Genomic DNA, 14,845 nt, shown 5'->3' with positions numbered 1-14,845 from the left:
GGAAGTGGTTGATAGCTTCCTTTTTCACTGCCTTTGAATTCATTCTGTATCCATTTCCTGTTCTTGCAGTTCAACAGTGTCTTCTCTGATTTAGAGCCTAATTTGCCGCCCCTTGTTTTAATGGAGCATGGTCTGGTTTGGGGCTCGTCTCAACTGTAATAAGTAGAAACTCAAGTGTGTGGAGTCGAAATTATCATTTCACATGTTCTGTATTCAAGACTCCTGGTCAGACTGCTTCTGACTGAATATCTGCGACAACCAATGAGAGAAGCTGACTGTGGAGTGTCACCAAACATGTCCCCATTGTTTGATTATCTTCTTCTAAAGACACATTCAGTGACGTGAGACTATGTGAGATCTTGGAATTGTTGCCCCACTTAAAACAACTCTATGGAGTCGTTTAGTTGGCGCGACCCAGGTGTTATTTTGTTAAAAAAGTTAGTTTGAACTGATCTGAATTTTACTGTGTGCTCTCCAGTGGCTTTCAAACTCTGTTATGTTGACTAGCATGTGCTTGAGATGACCCCTGATTTGCAAATTTGTTGGTGTTTTGTGTTGAAATGTGAAAAAAAACATGTAAATTTCTGTTCTGTCAAACTATCAAAGTTGTTCTTGTTTGATTTGTATCGTTATCAGGGATGGGGACCTATACATTTGAAACGATAGGTACCAATGTCGATACCTGGCAATGGTAGTAAACAATTTTTGGTACTTTTTTGTGTGTATGTGGTTATAAATATCAACTGATTTAGTGATAAAATCTAAGTAAAGAGATCCGCACACCAAAAAGTAGTTCCCAAGACAATAATCTACACAATTGTGTAAAGTCTGAGGAAGAGCGATTCTGCTGGAAACGTCACTTACCTCAATTAAATTATTGTCTTGGGAGCAATTTTTTGGTGTGCGAATCTCTTTACTTATTTTTTATGTCTAGAATCTTTTGGATCCAGCACCCTACAAAGGATGTGCATGCCAACCCTTTTATTTTTCAACTTAATGATAAAATCTCAAAGATTTTAAATTCAACATATTTATTTCTTAATATACAAAACTTCCAATGCTGTGTCCATGTCCGGCATGGAAAATCGCCAACTCTTTCACTCCCTCACAGTCACAAAGATGCGTTTAGGTACCTAAACATTAGAACTGGGGCAAAATGCTATTCTCACAATTCAATTCTATTACAATTTATAGGGTGCTGATTCAATATAAATTATGATTGTTGCGATTTTTAGTTTGTTTTATTAACACCAGACCATGGGAAACAGTTAAATGATGACAATATCTGTACTATATAAGTAGCCATATTTTCCCATGGAATGCACATCACGTGGGTCACCCTCTGCTGGAGAAAAGTGGTATTATTTTTCCAGCCCAGCTTATAAACAAAGACTTAAGTGAAGAATTCGACAAAAAATGTGTCAAGAATTTTACAAGTGTTACCTCTTGTACCTATTTTTAGTGCAAGGTTTAAGAAAGATGTAAAAAAGGAAAAGAATGTACAAATTGAAAGCATCACAGACACTCAATTTTATGTGAAACAAAAAACAAAAGAAAAAAAAAAAAAAAAAAAACAGTGTGAAATTTAAAAATACAGAAAAAAAGTTTGATTTGTTTCATGCAAATAGCTGAAAGTTTGTCCATTTTGTTGATAAAGTTCATCTGCTGAGGGTTGAATGGGTGTCTCTTTCATCGTCGTGAACTCAGCGATGAATCTGGAAATTCTGATAATAACTTTCATGCCATCAGTGTCAACATGGCTCCAAACCGTCCCCGATGCCGCGTGGGTCTCATCATCGTCTCATGGCTCCTGCTAATGATGGACCTGCACTGTTAGCTGTTAGCTCATTTCAGCCGTGGCTATTTGCATCATTTTCCCCATTTGCTCATCCATTTTAATCAGCTGCAGCCTCCAGAGAGAGTGAGGGAAGGAGAGAGCGTGTGAATTTAAATGTTGTTGATGATGACTCACAAAGTCCGTGCCAAGCAGAATAGGAGGCGGCTCTGGGGAGCAGCAGCAGCCTCTGAAGGTCACTCTACGCTGTTACCATGACAGCCGCGGCCTCCCTCTGAGAAGTTGTTGCTGCTGCTGTTGTTTTTGTTGTCGTTGTTGTCGTGATTTAAGACAAGGGGGGGACCTGCCTTTTGGGATGCGTGCAAAACAAGTCTTACTCGGCATGTGCACCCCCCTCCTCCTCCTCCTCCTCTTCCTCCTCGTCCTTGTTATCATCATCAGCACTACTAAGTCAGCGGGGGAGCGGCAGAGGTGCATGTTCAGCCCTGAGCACAGCCTCATTTTCAGTTTACTCCATTACTCCAAACACATTTAGAATCAGGATATTTATTTATAATATTCATAAATAACATTTAACATTTAGATAAAATATTCAACATTTATATATAGTATTTGATCACAAATATTTCTTTAAATCTGCAGAAAAAGTGATGTTTTAGAGCTAAATGTGGAGAAATCTTGTTGTAATTTGTAGTGTGCGCAACTTTACAATCAGTGCCCCTTAGGTTTTCACACTGTTCTGCAGATGGAGCTGCAGCCCGGCGTAGCTTCATCTGGCTAATTAGCGCTAACAAGGGCTGGGTGGAAACATGCAAAACATGCAGGGCAGCTAAACGATGTAAAAAGTGTGAGCTAACGCTGACACAGGCTCGCTAATACTGCAGCACTGAACAATGTAGGTGCATATTTCCCGTGCCGTGCAGAGCTCGTCTCTCCTGCCTTCAGAATGTAAACAGAGTGTGAAAAGACTTTGTACAGATGGATTAGACAGACACGTACGCTAATCATCCATCTGTCATCCACACTCCATCTGAAAAATGCCTGTCAACCGCTATAAACGGAGCCGTCTCCATCTTCTTTGTCCCTCCATTCATCCGTCAGCCATCACCACCCACAGCCGCCCGCCCGCCATATCTATGGAAAACGTGCGTTTCCTGACAGCTCGCAGGTGGTTACGAGCCGAGGAGGAGGAGGAGTTGGTGCTGGGTTCATCCATGTATTCATGACTGCTCAGCGGGGGGTCACACTTCACAGAAAGTCCTAAGAAGATAATTATCCTGTACGGCAGCGTTTGACTCCGGTGTACGGTGCTCCGTCCTGGAGGGGGAGGCCTGGGGACATTTCATCTGTTGCTGATTGTTGTTCAGAGATAGTAAACAGGATTAAAGCTGGAATGGAAAAACACAGTTAGAGATCTTTGAGCTCGAGCCTGCTGCCTTCAAAAGTCTGTTTGCTTTCCGTAACCACCGGTTTATCAGAGTTTCAGGCTGGTTTTCTTCCTGCAGTGATACGAGAGATAGCTTTAGAAATGCAAAACACACAATTAGTCGATAACGTAGTAAGAATGCATCAAATCAAATCTAGAAGCTCACCTATTGTACACTTTATCTCTGTTGCTTTGGGTCATTTCTCAGATCAGAATTGAAAATCTATAGGCTGATTCCAGAAATGCACCAAAGCGACCGAGAAAAACCGTAAATGAAGAGGCTAAATACCAAGAAACTCAATGTCTGCTGCTGTAAAAAGGAACATGACTGTGTGTCCGTGCGTCTGCATGCTTGAGTCCAATTATTTCGCTCTGATCTTCGTCCTCTCCTTTTTTTTTTTTTTGAGTTTTAGCTTCTTGAGTCACCGGAGCATTATGACTCTGACAGTCAGACACGCCATGTCGAGAGGGGCCACCTGGAGGAACACGGGCAGGTGACACATGGCTGAAAAGGTCACCCTCCACGTGGTGCTACCCATGATCCCACACTAGCAGGAATAATCCACCGTGTGCATGATGGTATAGATCCATGGGACGGTGTATGCTGCTGGTTTGAGGCGGCCTCCTGGACGACGTGGAGAAACGACCTTTAACACAAAGAGCAGCACGACAGCTGGCTTATACGTCCACCTTATACATGTCTCCTTAGTCTGTGTGTTAGTCCGTATGTAAAGATGGCACCACAAGAGACGGGGGTAACTTTGGCATCCATCTCCAGAAGAGGATCCTCCTGATTGTGTGAGAGCAGGAGAGGTAGTGGACTTGAAGAGGCGTACTTTTCCTCTGGTTAACATAATGGCAGGCTGTGAGGAGGATATTTGCAGGAAGCGTAGTGAAACAGCAGCGTTGATGGTTCTGAAACTCCTCTCCAAAGCCATTAGTGATTAGATAAAGAGTGGGGATGGACTTGTAATGATGCTCTCTGGCATGTTCGCTCTCTTTATCTCCCGCCTCAGATGGATGAAAGACAGCAGGAGCCTCACACGGCCTTTTGTTATGGACGTTATTTCCCCGTTACAGGCAGCGTATGGCCACTCAGACACCTGCAATTTCACCTGTCTGCTTTGATCAGTGCTTATGGGTAAGGAAATAGGAGCATGAATAATATGAGGGGTGAAATTTAGTTCAGTTGCAGCCGATTCAGGCTGTCTAACAAGATTTGATTTACATTAATGAGCTGTATAATACTAATAAGTTGTTACAAAGCAGCTTTTTTTACTGTCTTATTACTGGGGATGTTTTTAAATCAAGGTATCTAATCACGAGCGCTGAGATTTTACAGGAAATGACAAGAATAAAGCAAATCATTACAATACAATGCTAAAAATGAGTGAAAAAAATACATTAATGTAAAATATAAGTACAATATACTCAATTGAAATGAGTTTTACATCAAGAAGCTATACAGAAAATAAAAAGATGAATAATGATAACTATTTACCGTAATTCAGCAAATATAGAAATTTCTGTTTGACTTTAGTATGACTTTTCTTCTCTTATTTAAACCTTCTTTTTTCTTTTTATTAGAAAAAGTATGCATATTTTTATTATTATTTTTTATTTATTTATCTAATTTACTGGACTTCTGTGTAATTCAAGGCACATTTGATGAGTTTTTTTTAAATAATATTTTAAAAAGTATATAAAAAATGTAGATTTTTTTTGCAACGTCTTTTTATAATAATAATAATAATAATAATAATAATAATAAATACATAAATAAATAATTAATAAAAAAATGACAGCTATTTAAAAGACCAAAAAGACCAGAGGTAAGAACAAGTCTGTAAAAGAAGTTAATAGAAAAAATTAGAAACATAAAAATAAAAATAAAAATAAAAAGTAAATAAATCGATATATAAAGGAAATTTGAAGTTCAGGAAATTATATCCATAGCCACAAAATCTAAATACCAAGGATAATGTTAAGTTTTGTATTAATGCCTAAAATAAATTAGTATAAATTACATTAACTTATATTAATGATTAATATAATACAACAATACGATAACACAGAATCATAAACTGTTGGTGAGAATCAATAAAGCATTCAGGTAAATAAAACTATTTGAATAAACAATTCAATAAAAATTAGTAATGGAATAATAAAAAAAAAAGCCTGCCAGAAAAAAAAGACATCACATTAATTTATTTCTAATATGTAAAAGAAAGAATAAACTAAAATAAACCACAGACAACAGAAAGTCACAACAGAGAAACTTCACATCCCTGCAAAGAACACAAAAAAAACTGTGTAAAATCACAAGTTTGACTTGTTTTAAATTTCCAAAAAGGAGTGGAAGGAAGTCAGCCTTAATACTTTCCACTCCTTATTCAATATAATTAAATAAATAAATGATAACCCATTACGATTCCTGTCTGTACCAACATAAACAATACAAATCTTTGCCTAGATTTAACAAACAAACACAACATTCTATTAATTTATGCAATTTATTTATTTCTAAAATTCTGACATGTTGTCTCCTATACACAAAATGCAGCTACACTTCAAGAACACTTACTGATGTTATTGATGTTATTGATTTATGTTGAGCTTTCTACATTTGTGCTCTGCAGTGCTGTTATCTTCCTTTAATGCACTCATATCTATTCATGCACTCCTCCATCAATCTACAAAACAACCGTAACAGACTGAGGCTATGCTTACCCAGAAATAAATGGATAGATATACAGACTTATATTGTCATTGCATAAAGTACTACTAAATTGGATGATAATCTTTCAGCGCGAAAACAGTGTTAATAAATAAAAACAATAAAAAAAAAAAACAAGCTGGCATACAGGCACAAAGAGACAGGAAGAGATATTGCACTTAGTGGTAATATTGCATAAAGAGTGTTTCTGTGTTAAGTGCAGGAATTGCTCTGGGTCGAGGCTGTTTTTGAGTCTGTTTGTGAGTTATTTAATGACCTCGAAGGCAGCAGTTCAATGAAAGCATTAAATAGACCAGTCTTTAAAGAAGTATCTGCTACCTGCTTGTTCTGTTTCTACCACCAGTAGTAAAAACTGTCCCTGGCAGCCTCATAATCTGTCTTCATCAGCCCGCTGTAGAGTCTGTGCTGCAGCGAGCTTGTTGAGTGTATTGATACTGACAACATCAGTCCTCTTAATATAATCTGTATCCTGCGTTCACTTCAAATAACTCTGCATGAATTTTCTGAACACAGCTGTGAGTTTGTAGGTTGTTTTTCTCCAACCTTGAGTTTGAATTGCTGCAGTTATTTTCCTAGAGGCGCTCAGAGACATTCAGCCGTGATCTATCTATTGATTTGACACTGGGGTTTTTCTTTTCTTTTCTTACAGTATATCAGCGTTTTTTTCCCTCCACATAATGCCACAAACACACATGACCTCGCTGTGTCTGCGTTTTCACTGTCTCTCCTTCAGATTTCTTCCTCACAGCGCAGAAAACAGCAGAGTCGGTTCTCAAATATATTTCTCTAGACGCATCTCAGGGGTTTCACCAACACAGTCATCTTGAAAATTGCAGCTTTTCAAACACATTTAGTTAAATTTTCGGTGGACTTGTGTGGGAAGTTGTCTGCTCGTGCTGCTGTTCAAGCAGAGAGGAGGGGAATAAAATGGAAAAAAACATTTTGATTAGATTTGCATCTGTGTTCTCCAAACACATTTGCACGCCCTAATTAAAAACTCTGTAATTGAGAAGCATAATGTGATATTTTCTGCTTATTTATTTGCAGCTGGAGCAACTGATTCATAGAAATGATATGCACACTCTTAGTGAACTGCCTTGGGAGCTCTGAAAATAAAAGGGCATGTGCTGACAAGAAATTGAACATTGCTGAAATTCAGCAATAATCCTCTTGTGTTGTTCAAAAAATTAAAACTTTTCATTTGCACTTTGGAGAATACAGAAGCATTTATTTAATGACACTGATGGATGTTTTCAAGGGTTGGGAGCTCCTTCAGTAGACTTCCCGTGTAATGACTTGTGTTTGCAGCTGCAGCAGCAGTCACTTCATCACCACAAACAGAGCTTCAGCAGAAAGTTCATTTAGTGAACACAGCCTGAACAAAGAGATGGAGTGCTTCACTTCCCAACAGTTTTCAAGGAGGCTGCAGAATTGCACGGTTCCTTCCATTATTTTTAATCGTGTTAAGCAGCTAAAGGATTGCAGAGCATGCTGGGGGATGCGTCTATAGGATCCAGAAGTGAAACCTGTAGGATAAGCTCAGCTCGGAGTGTATAGGAAAGCAGGCTCAGCCGTAATGGCTTTTCACAAAAGCACCTTGCTGCAGGCGGAGGATAGCGAGAACAGCTGATCACATGTGTCCACTCACATCACATTTATCTCACCGGAGCCTTCATCTGCTTTTCAAAAGCCTCCCTCAGCCTCTCTGCCCACGTGTGTCCAGGCCGTAATCAGGCAGATGGCTTCAGTTTGTTGATTCTAGACAAAACAAAACACAAACACAAATTAAATTTGGGATTATTTCAAAAGTGAATACACTGATTTTCCCTGCTGATGAACCTATTATTTCTAATTTGACAACCACACTCCAAGACTTTGCAGGACAGTAAGACCAAACATGTTAACATGCAGTAATTCAGTATCCTTTTTAATGCTTGATGCTGTAATTACTGATCTTTATGGCACATTAATGTAATTTTAGTGCTAATTTTATCTGAATCTTACATGAAAAAGTGTATAGGGACTAGAAGGGGTAAGATTAAATTATGTTAATCACTAGCTTCAAATGAAAAACAAAATCAACTGTACAAGCGTCTAACCAGAATTCCCCCTAGCATGTGGCTAATGAAGATTAGTTTCACTTTTGTTTTGCTATTAGTGATTAACATGCAAATAAATATCAATTTGGTTGTTAAACCTCACCATTAGACACACAAGACAATACAAGAAAACACTAAATGCATAATTTTATGCACATTAACTGTGAATTCTTACCTAGAAGAGAGCACTTGTGCAGATGCTGTGATGTTATGTGTTTCTGTGACTGCTCAGCTTCATTCTGTGGATTAATTAATGTAACTTAACTAATTCTTACATTCAGTAGTACTATTTTGTTAGCTGAGGATGCTAACTGCTTACAGATGAACTGTTCTTTACTCATACACATTTTTCTACAGAGAATTACAAACTTACATACAATATTGACCGAAGTTGAACTGCGCAGGCGCATCAACGCTGTCGTTGGGTGAAGAGGACGTTCGAGTCAGCGATCAAAGAGGCTATTGGATGATTGTGCTGTTCGTTCCACACACCGGACTGTGATTGGTCAATTCGAGTTGCTAGGCGGATCTTTGACGCAAGACAGACGCCGAGTGTGCGAAAGCAGCAAAAGAAAGAGGAATGGAGGACAACAGCAGCTCTGGATCAAGAAAAAGAGAGTAAGTTACGCCTTTGTTAAATATATTGATCCTATTTTGTAGATTTGAGCACTTTTCTATTGATTTTGAGTTGGTTCCGCTGCTGAGTTCGCCGTAGCATTGGAGGACGTAGCTATGTACGTGCCTAGCCTTAGCACTAAAGCAGTGGCTATGAACTTGCTTAGGTCATCTAGCGGTTACCTTAACAAGTCGCTCCAGGTTTTTAAAGTTGTTATAATCTCTGATTGATTCAGTTACATTAAAGGGTTATTTTACTATGGAGTAGTGAGAGTGCCAAATTACAAGAATAAATCTATAAAAGAAGAAAATAAATAAATAAATTTATAAATATTTCGTATAATAATCTATCAAAGAATAAATAGATTAATAAAAAAAAGAAGAATGTATAAATGAATAAAAAAAGATGAAGGAAAAATGAATCAATAAAATAAGTTATATAAGAATCTATAAAAGAATAAAAAATGGATTAACAAAGTATATAATAATCTATAAAAGCAAAAATAAAAAAAAATCAATCAATAAATCAATTATATAAGAATCTATAAAATAATTAAAACATAAATTAATAAATAAATTGTATAAGAATCCATAAAAGAAAAGGCTAATAAAAGTATTAATATAAAGACAAATAGAAAAATAAATAGAAAAGTGCTTAATAAAAAAAGAAAGAAAGAAAGAAAAAATTAAAACCTTAAAAAAAAGGCTAATAAAAGTATGAATATAAACACGAATAAATACAAGTATTTAAATCCCATTATAATGTCACTTTAAAAGCGAAGGAAATATGCGCAGAAAAATATGCATACAGCTAAACCTGTTTGTATTTCATAAATTACAGATCTTAAAACAGCATACAGTCATTGATTTTTGCTACCTCTTTATTCTGTTTGATATAGATGTAAACAGCATCACCAGCATGGTCATACATAAAAATGCTTCTTTTAATTCTCATGAAAAAAATATTCATAACGTTGCTACTTTATGGTCCTTCACGCTCATTTGGAAAAATATAACTGACTGATAATATTACTGTAAAAATACTTACTATTACAGTGAGATGTTTTGCAAAAGATGCAAAAAGATGCACCATAGCCTTTTCGGACAATGATTGGTATTAGTTTTTTCCAAATGAAAGCAATAATGTATAGAAGCCTTGTGTTTGCATTGAGGAAAATCTTCCTATGTAATTAAAAAAAAAAATAGAACCACTTGTTTTGATAATTTGATGTGGGGCTGCGTAATATAAGTAGGCTCATCATATTCTCATTATTTTCTCCTTTGGAGATGACAGTGAACTATCAACAGGACAAACACCTGAAGTCTCAAATAAGATTCATGTGGCTATAGTCTCAACCCTTTCTCCTAGTTAATTTTAAGGGAAACAAAAAAGGAAATAATAAGGAATATTTAAAACTTGGAACCGCTGAAATGAGAATCAGCGTTTTGTCTCTTGAGATGCAGAAGAAAAAGCCTCGAGCAGTAAAATTTTCCTCTGGGGAGTCGTGCAGAATAATTGTCCATCTCTCATCTTTTCCACAGCTTAACCGATCTCAGGACTAAAAACAACAACCGTTTGATTTGCAGTCAAGTGAGGAAAACGTGGCAGTGGGGGAAACCGCTGAAACCGCAGCCCCCTCCACCTGGACTGGACCACGTTGAGGCTGTGATTGGTGAGTTACGTTGGAGGAACAGTCACTCTGAGCTGCTTTGAGCTTAATGTCAGGGTGTATCTTTACACATTTAGAGCTGTTTATATCCAGTCAAAGCAACACATGGAAATGTTTTGGTGTTTTAAAAGGAAGAGCTCATCACCGTCATTACCCATTTTTTGGGTAAATGCAGTGAAAATGCAACACACAGGTTGAATTTTATAGGTGTGCACATTTTAAAGGTCAAATCATAATAAATTAACTATTTGAAAAAAATAATCAATAGATTTGTCGACATCAAAAACAATTGTTAGTTGCAGCCCTAGTGGTGCAGAAATGATCCTAAGAATCCTCTCTTTAGTCTCTTCATATTGTAAATAATCATCGAGGTATGAGGAGAGAACAAAGATCCGTGTAAAGCACTAGCAGAGCTCCTATAAGCAGCGTGTCAGCATGACGACCACCCAGTCAGAGCGAAATTTGTCATCTTGTCGCCTTCAGTCGCTCAGCTTGTCTGTCAGTAAACCTCCGTCTCTGTCTGTCCAAATATGTGAGAAACTCAGAGACCTTTTTTCGAAGCTGTCTGAGCTGCTGTTTGAGATGAAATAATATCACAGATTCAGTAAACTCACAGAGCAGCCATCCAACCTTTGAGTCTGTGCTGAGGCAGCAGCGTAAACAATTTGTGGAAGCTTTAAGCTGACTTGACACCTGACCTCCCATTTTCTCTCAGCCCAAAACTTTGAGAAAAGAAAGTTTTTGATTACAGCCTTTCAGCTCTTCCCTTTAGTCAAACTTTCTCTGCCGGGTCCACCTCCTTTCATCTTCCTCTGCTTTCTGAAAGTGTTGAACTGATCCATTTTCTCTGAGGTGGTGGACGAGCGGGTCCGTTGACCATGACTGATAACCGTGGATGATCTGAGATGAAAATTACAGTGCAGCTCCACCAAGCATGAAGACAGAACCTTTGGTTCCTCAAAAAGCAGCAGAGGTTCTCACATAAGTACATCCCAGTCTCCTGGAAGTATCTGTGAGTTATGTAAGGAGCTAAATTATAGATAATGCTTTGCAGGAAAATGATAGGGTGTCATTCGCTCCTGGGGTTAATTGCTCTGGCTCTGAGATCCGCTCTGATCCCAACAGGTGTGGATGAATCTGCTCTGCTGTAACGTCTGAAGACTTCATTGTTTCTCTCAGGTTTATTTCAAACACAGGTGCTAATTTGGACATTTATCACAAACTGATACCATGTGATTACTTATTGCTTGTGAAATTGTGGGTTTTGTGTAAAGATGAAACACACAGCATTTCCTTTTTAATGTAAATGACAGCCTTTAGTGTGTCAGCTGCGCCTCTGCTGTCAGCTACGTCTTTCTTTGTTAGTTACACCTACATTAGAGACCCAAACTACATATTATGAAAGTTTCTTGGCTCTGTAAATGTCACAAAGATCGATTCTATACAAGAAAGAGTGAAGAGTGCTCGACTATAAATTCTAGTTAATGCCTTAAAACCATCAGAGCACCGTCGCTCCCATTCCACAAGTGCTCTCTAAATTACCATAACTTCTCAACCATCTTGGCAAATCAAATGGCTCCTTAAAGGGAGTTTCTAAGTGATATTGAAAAACTCTGCCTTCTCGATATATGCCTGATTGTAATTCAGACTTTGAAATGAGATTATCATCACTAAAGTAGGTTATTCCTATATCCTTTTTTTGGTACGTCGAAGTCTCTATGAGAACGACACGCTGGCTGATGAAGTTTAACAAGTGATGTTGGTTACGTGAGCTCTGGTTGGTAGATGACTGGCAGGACATAACCAAGATTCACTAACGTAACACATTTCAGACACGTCTTAGAGCACCGGACTGAGAGTTGCGCTAAATATATCCATCTGTGCTACAAAACTGTTGATAAATACCTTTCCTCGTTGCGTTAAAAACTTGTGTTGAACAAGAAAAAGTACTGTTAAAAAGATTCAATCCCCATTCATTTCCAAAACTAACGCATGCCTTGTTAAGAGTCACCACCAGGGGGCAGTAATGCACCTTCAACTAGTTGCCAACCGCTAAATAATCTGACAAAAAGGACAAAGACAAATAAACTGAAGACAAACCTTAGACTGTAAAAATGGAGGTCATCATGCTCGGCTCGAAGTGAGGTCACAAAAACTGCTCCCCCTGGTGGCTGGCTGCAGAATAGGTCAAAAAATACCTCTCCCCAGTCATTCCAGATGGCTGTGGTCAAACTTTTAAAAAATTGGTAAACCTTGTAGAAATGTTTTTCACGTCAGATTGTTGTGGCGATTTGAAGATATCATTTGGCTGTCTTGTATTCCAGTCCTCTTTCTTCTGAAAAGTTTTGTTTTCATTAGTTAAAAGAGGTTAAAAACAAGGCTTTACGTCACGTTTAATGATGCTGTTGTTATTGTGTATTTTTTATTGGGGTAAAAATGTGTAAAATATGTAGGGAGGAAGAGCCAAGAAGAGATTAGACTCTTGAAAGAAAAAATAATCATTATTTTTCGCACCTGACTACACTCAGATTCTCTCAGTGCCAATGGCGGCGGCCTTTGACAGGGGTATTTTGGCTTCAAAACCGTTCAATGGTAAATGCCTGAGCCTAAAGGTGTCACTAAAATCCAGTTTAAAAAGATCCTTATCACAGAAAGACAAGCTTTATGTACTGCATGGGAATGCATGTGCAACAATGATGCAAGCTGTTCTTATTACCGTAACTCTTCAAATATTTGGGCAAGAGAAAAAAAATCTGATGTTTCCTGAAATAGGGGAAAATGAGATTTCTGGGCATGATCTCTGACTCTTTTTAACAATAAAATATGAGAAGCAGTTCAGGTGGCCTGCTTGATGCTTGGATAATTCAAGGTTATCTTAACAGGGGTGACTTAAAGTGATACTCCGGGATGGAACAAGTTTGGTCCTATCACAAGGTTTAGGGCAGAAATTACCCCTACAGCAGTGTTTTTGTGCAGCAGAAGCCCAGAGCGCTCACACCAAACACCCCCTCCCTGCTCCTCTGCCGGTTTCCTCTGCACTCAGACGGGGCCATATTTTACTTGACCGAAAACACAAATAAACGGACTCCCACCGAAAAAATCTGATATCGGTCTGCATTCACGCTTTATTTAGAGAATTTTCAGCGCGTTACTTTCACACAAAAACACCGCTAAATAAGGCTGTAGTTCTAGACACGATGAGAACTAGAGCCTTATTTAGCTGTGAATGAAATGTGAATGCAGACCAATATCAAATTTTTTCAGTGGGAGTCCATTTATTTGTGTTTTTGGTCAAGTAAAATATGGCCCCGTCTGAGTGCAGAGGAAACCTGCAGAGGAGCAGGGAGGGGGTGTTTGGTGTGTGCACTCTGGGCTTCTGCTGCACAAAAACACTGCTGTAGGGGTAATTTCTGCCCTAAACCTTGTGATAGGACCCAACTTGTTCCATCCCAGAGTATCACTTTAAATTAAAGGTTCATGTTGTACAAATTCTACTGGGCTCAAGCTGTGGTTTAAGATTCATGTATTCACTTTTATTTACATACAGGTACAGAGTATTCACGAGAAGAAGACAAGGTAGACTGGAAGCATGGGGAGGAATAGTGATGGAGGTGAGAGGGAAAGCACTGTTCATAATCGTGTCTGTAAACATGCACGGAAAGATTTTACTGAATATGTTCTCATACAAACATTTGTGAAAAGTAGCACCACCAGTTTATTCCAGCGACATGGAGCCTCAACGCACAGTGAAATAAACTGTGAAATATCAACCATTAAATGCAAAATCTTAAGCTCACACTTCACCTGCCTCCCTACCATTTAAACATACATTGAGTACTTAAAGGTACAATGCATCAATTAATTATTCAAGCGCCTTCAAGTGATCCACTTGAAGCAGCATACAAACTGCTCTAATTCATAATTTATAAAGAGGGTAGTCATTGTGAAGCAGAAAATCTCCTTTCTGCTGCGAGAATAAGTAATCACATTCATGTTTTGTCTTTGTCAGGGTTTCAGGAGGACTCTCAATCAGGTGTACGAGCTGTTCCCACATACTGTCAGCCAGCAGATTCACTGTCTGAAGGCAAGTCGCTGATTAAATCTTTCTCGCATTTGACACGGTGCAATTACGCATCAAAAAGTCCACTGGGGTAACAGTTTAAGTGCGTTTGGAAAAGCTGGGAGCTGGAACAGTGGAGCCTGTTGTAAAAGAAATGTGTTTTTTTTCATGTGCATGGATGTTTGATCCTGACGTCTGCAGGAAGCCAGTCATTTGTTCCGGGCTGGAAGCTGTGAATCTGTAGCATGTTTGCACCAGTCGCCTACAGCTGTGAGACTCCACTAGCTCTCACATCACGTGACCGCCGCACTAAAAATAACCCTCTCTCCAACACACATGATGAGCGCGATACGTGCCCTAAGAATAGGCCCACTGGAGGGAGACGATATGATAGTAAATCATGAGTGAAGCAGCAGCAGAAAAAGGGTTTAATAATTTGGCCT

At 38.4% G+C, this 14,845-nt stretch overlaps 1 long non-coding RNA gene across 1 annotated transcript; it reads left to right on the top strand.

Moving 5' to 3' along the window:
• The first annotated feature begins 8,538 nt into the window (after window positions 1–8,538).
• On the top strand, window positions 8,539–14,411 carry LOC141810346 (uncharacterized). The gene is made up of 4 exons (XR_012600082.1): window positions 8,539–8,675; window positions 10,215–10,345; window positions 13,890–13,953; window positions 14,352–14,411. It is a non-coding gene; the product is annotated as an uncharacterized LOC141810346 (long non-coding RNA).
• The last annotated feature ends 434 nt before the right edge of the window (window positions 14,412–14,845 follow it).

Source organism: Halichoeres trimaculatus, unplaced genomic scaffold (genome assembly GCF_033239565.1).
Source record: "Halichoeres trimaculatus isolate MK-OKI-2021-1 unplaced genomic scaffold, fHalTri1.1 fHalTri1_scaffold_21, whole genome shotgun sequence".
Lineage (NCBI taxonomy): Eukaryota > Metazoa > Chordata > Actinopteri > Labriformes > Labridae > Halichoeres > Halichoeres trimaculatus.
This window is presented reverse-complemented; position numbering and strand designations above follow the sequence as displayed.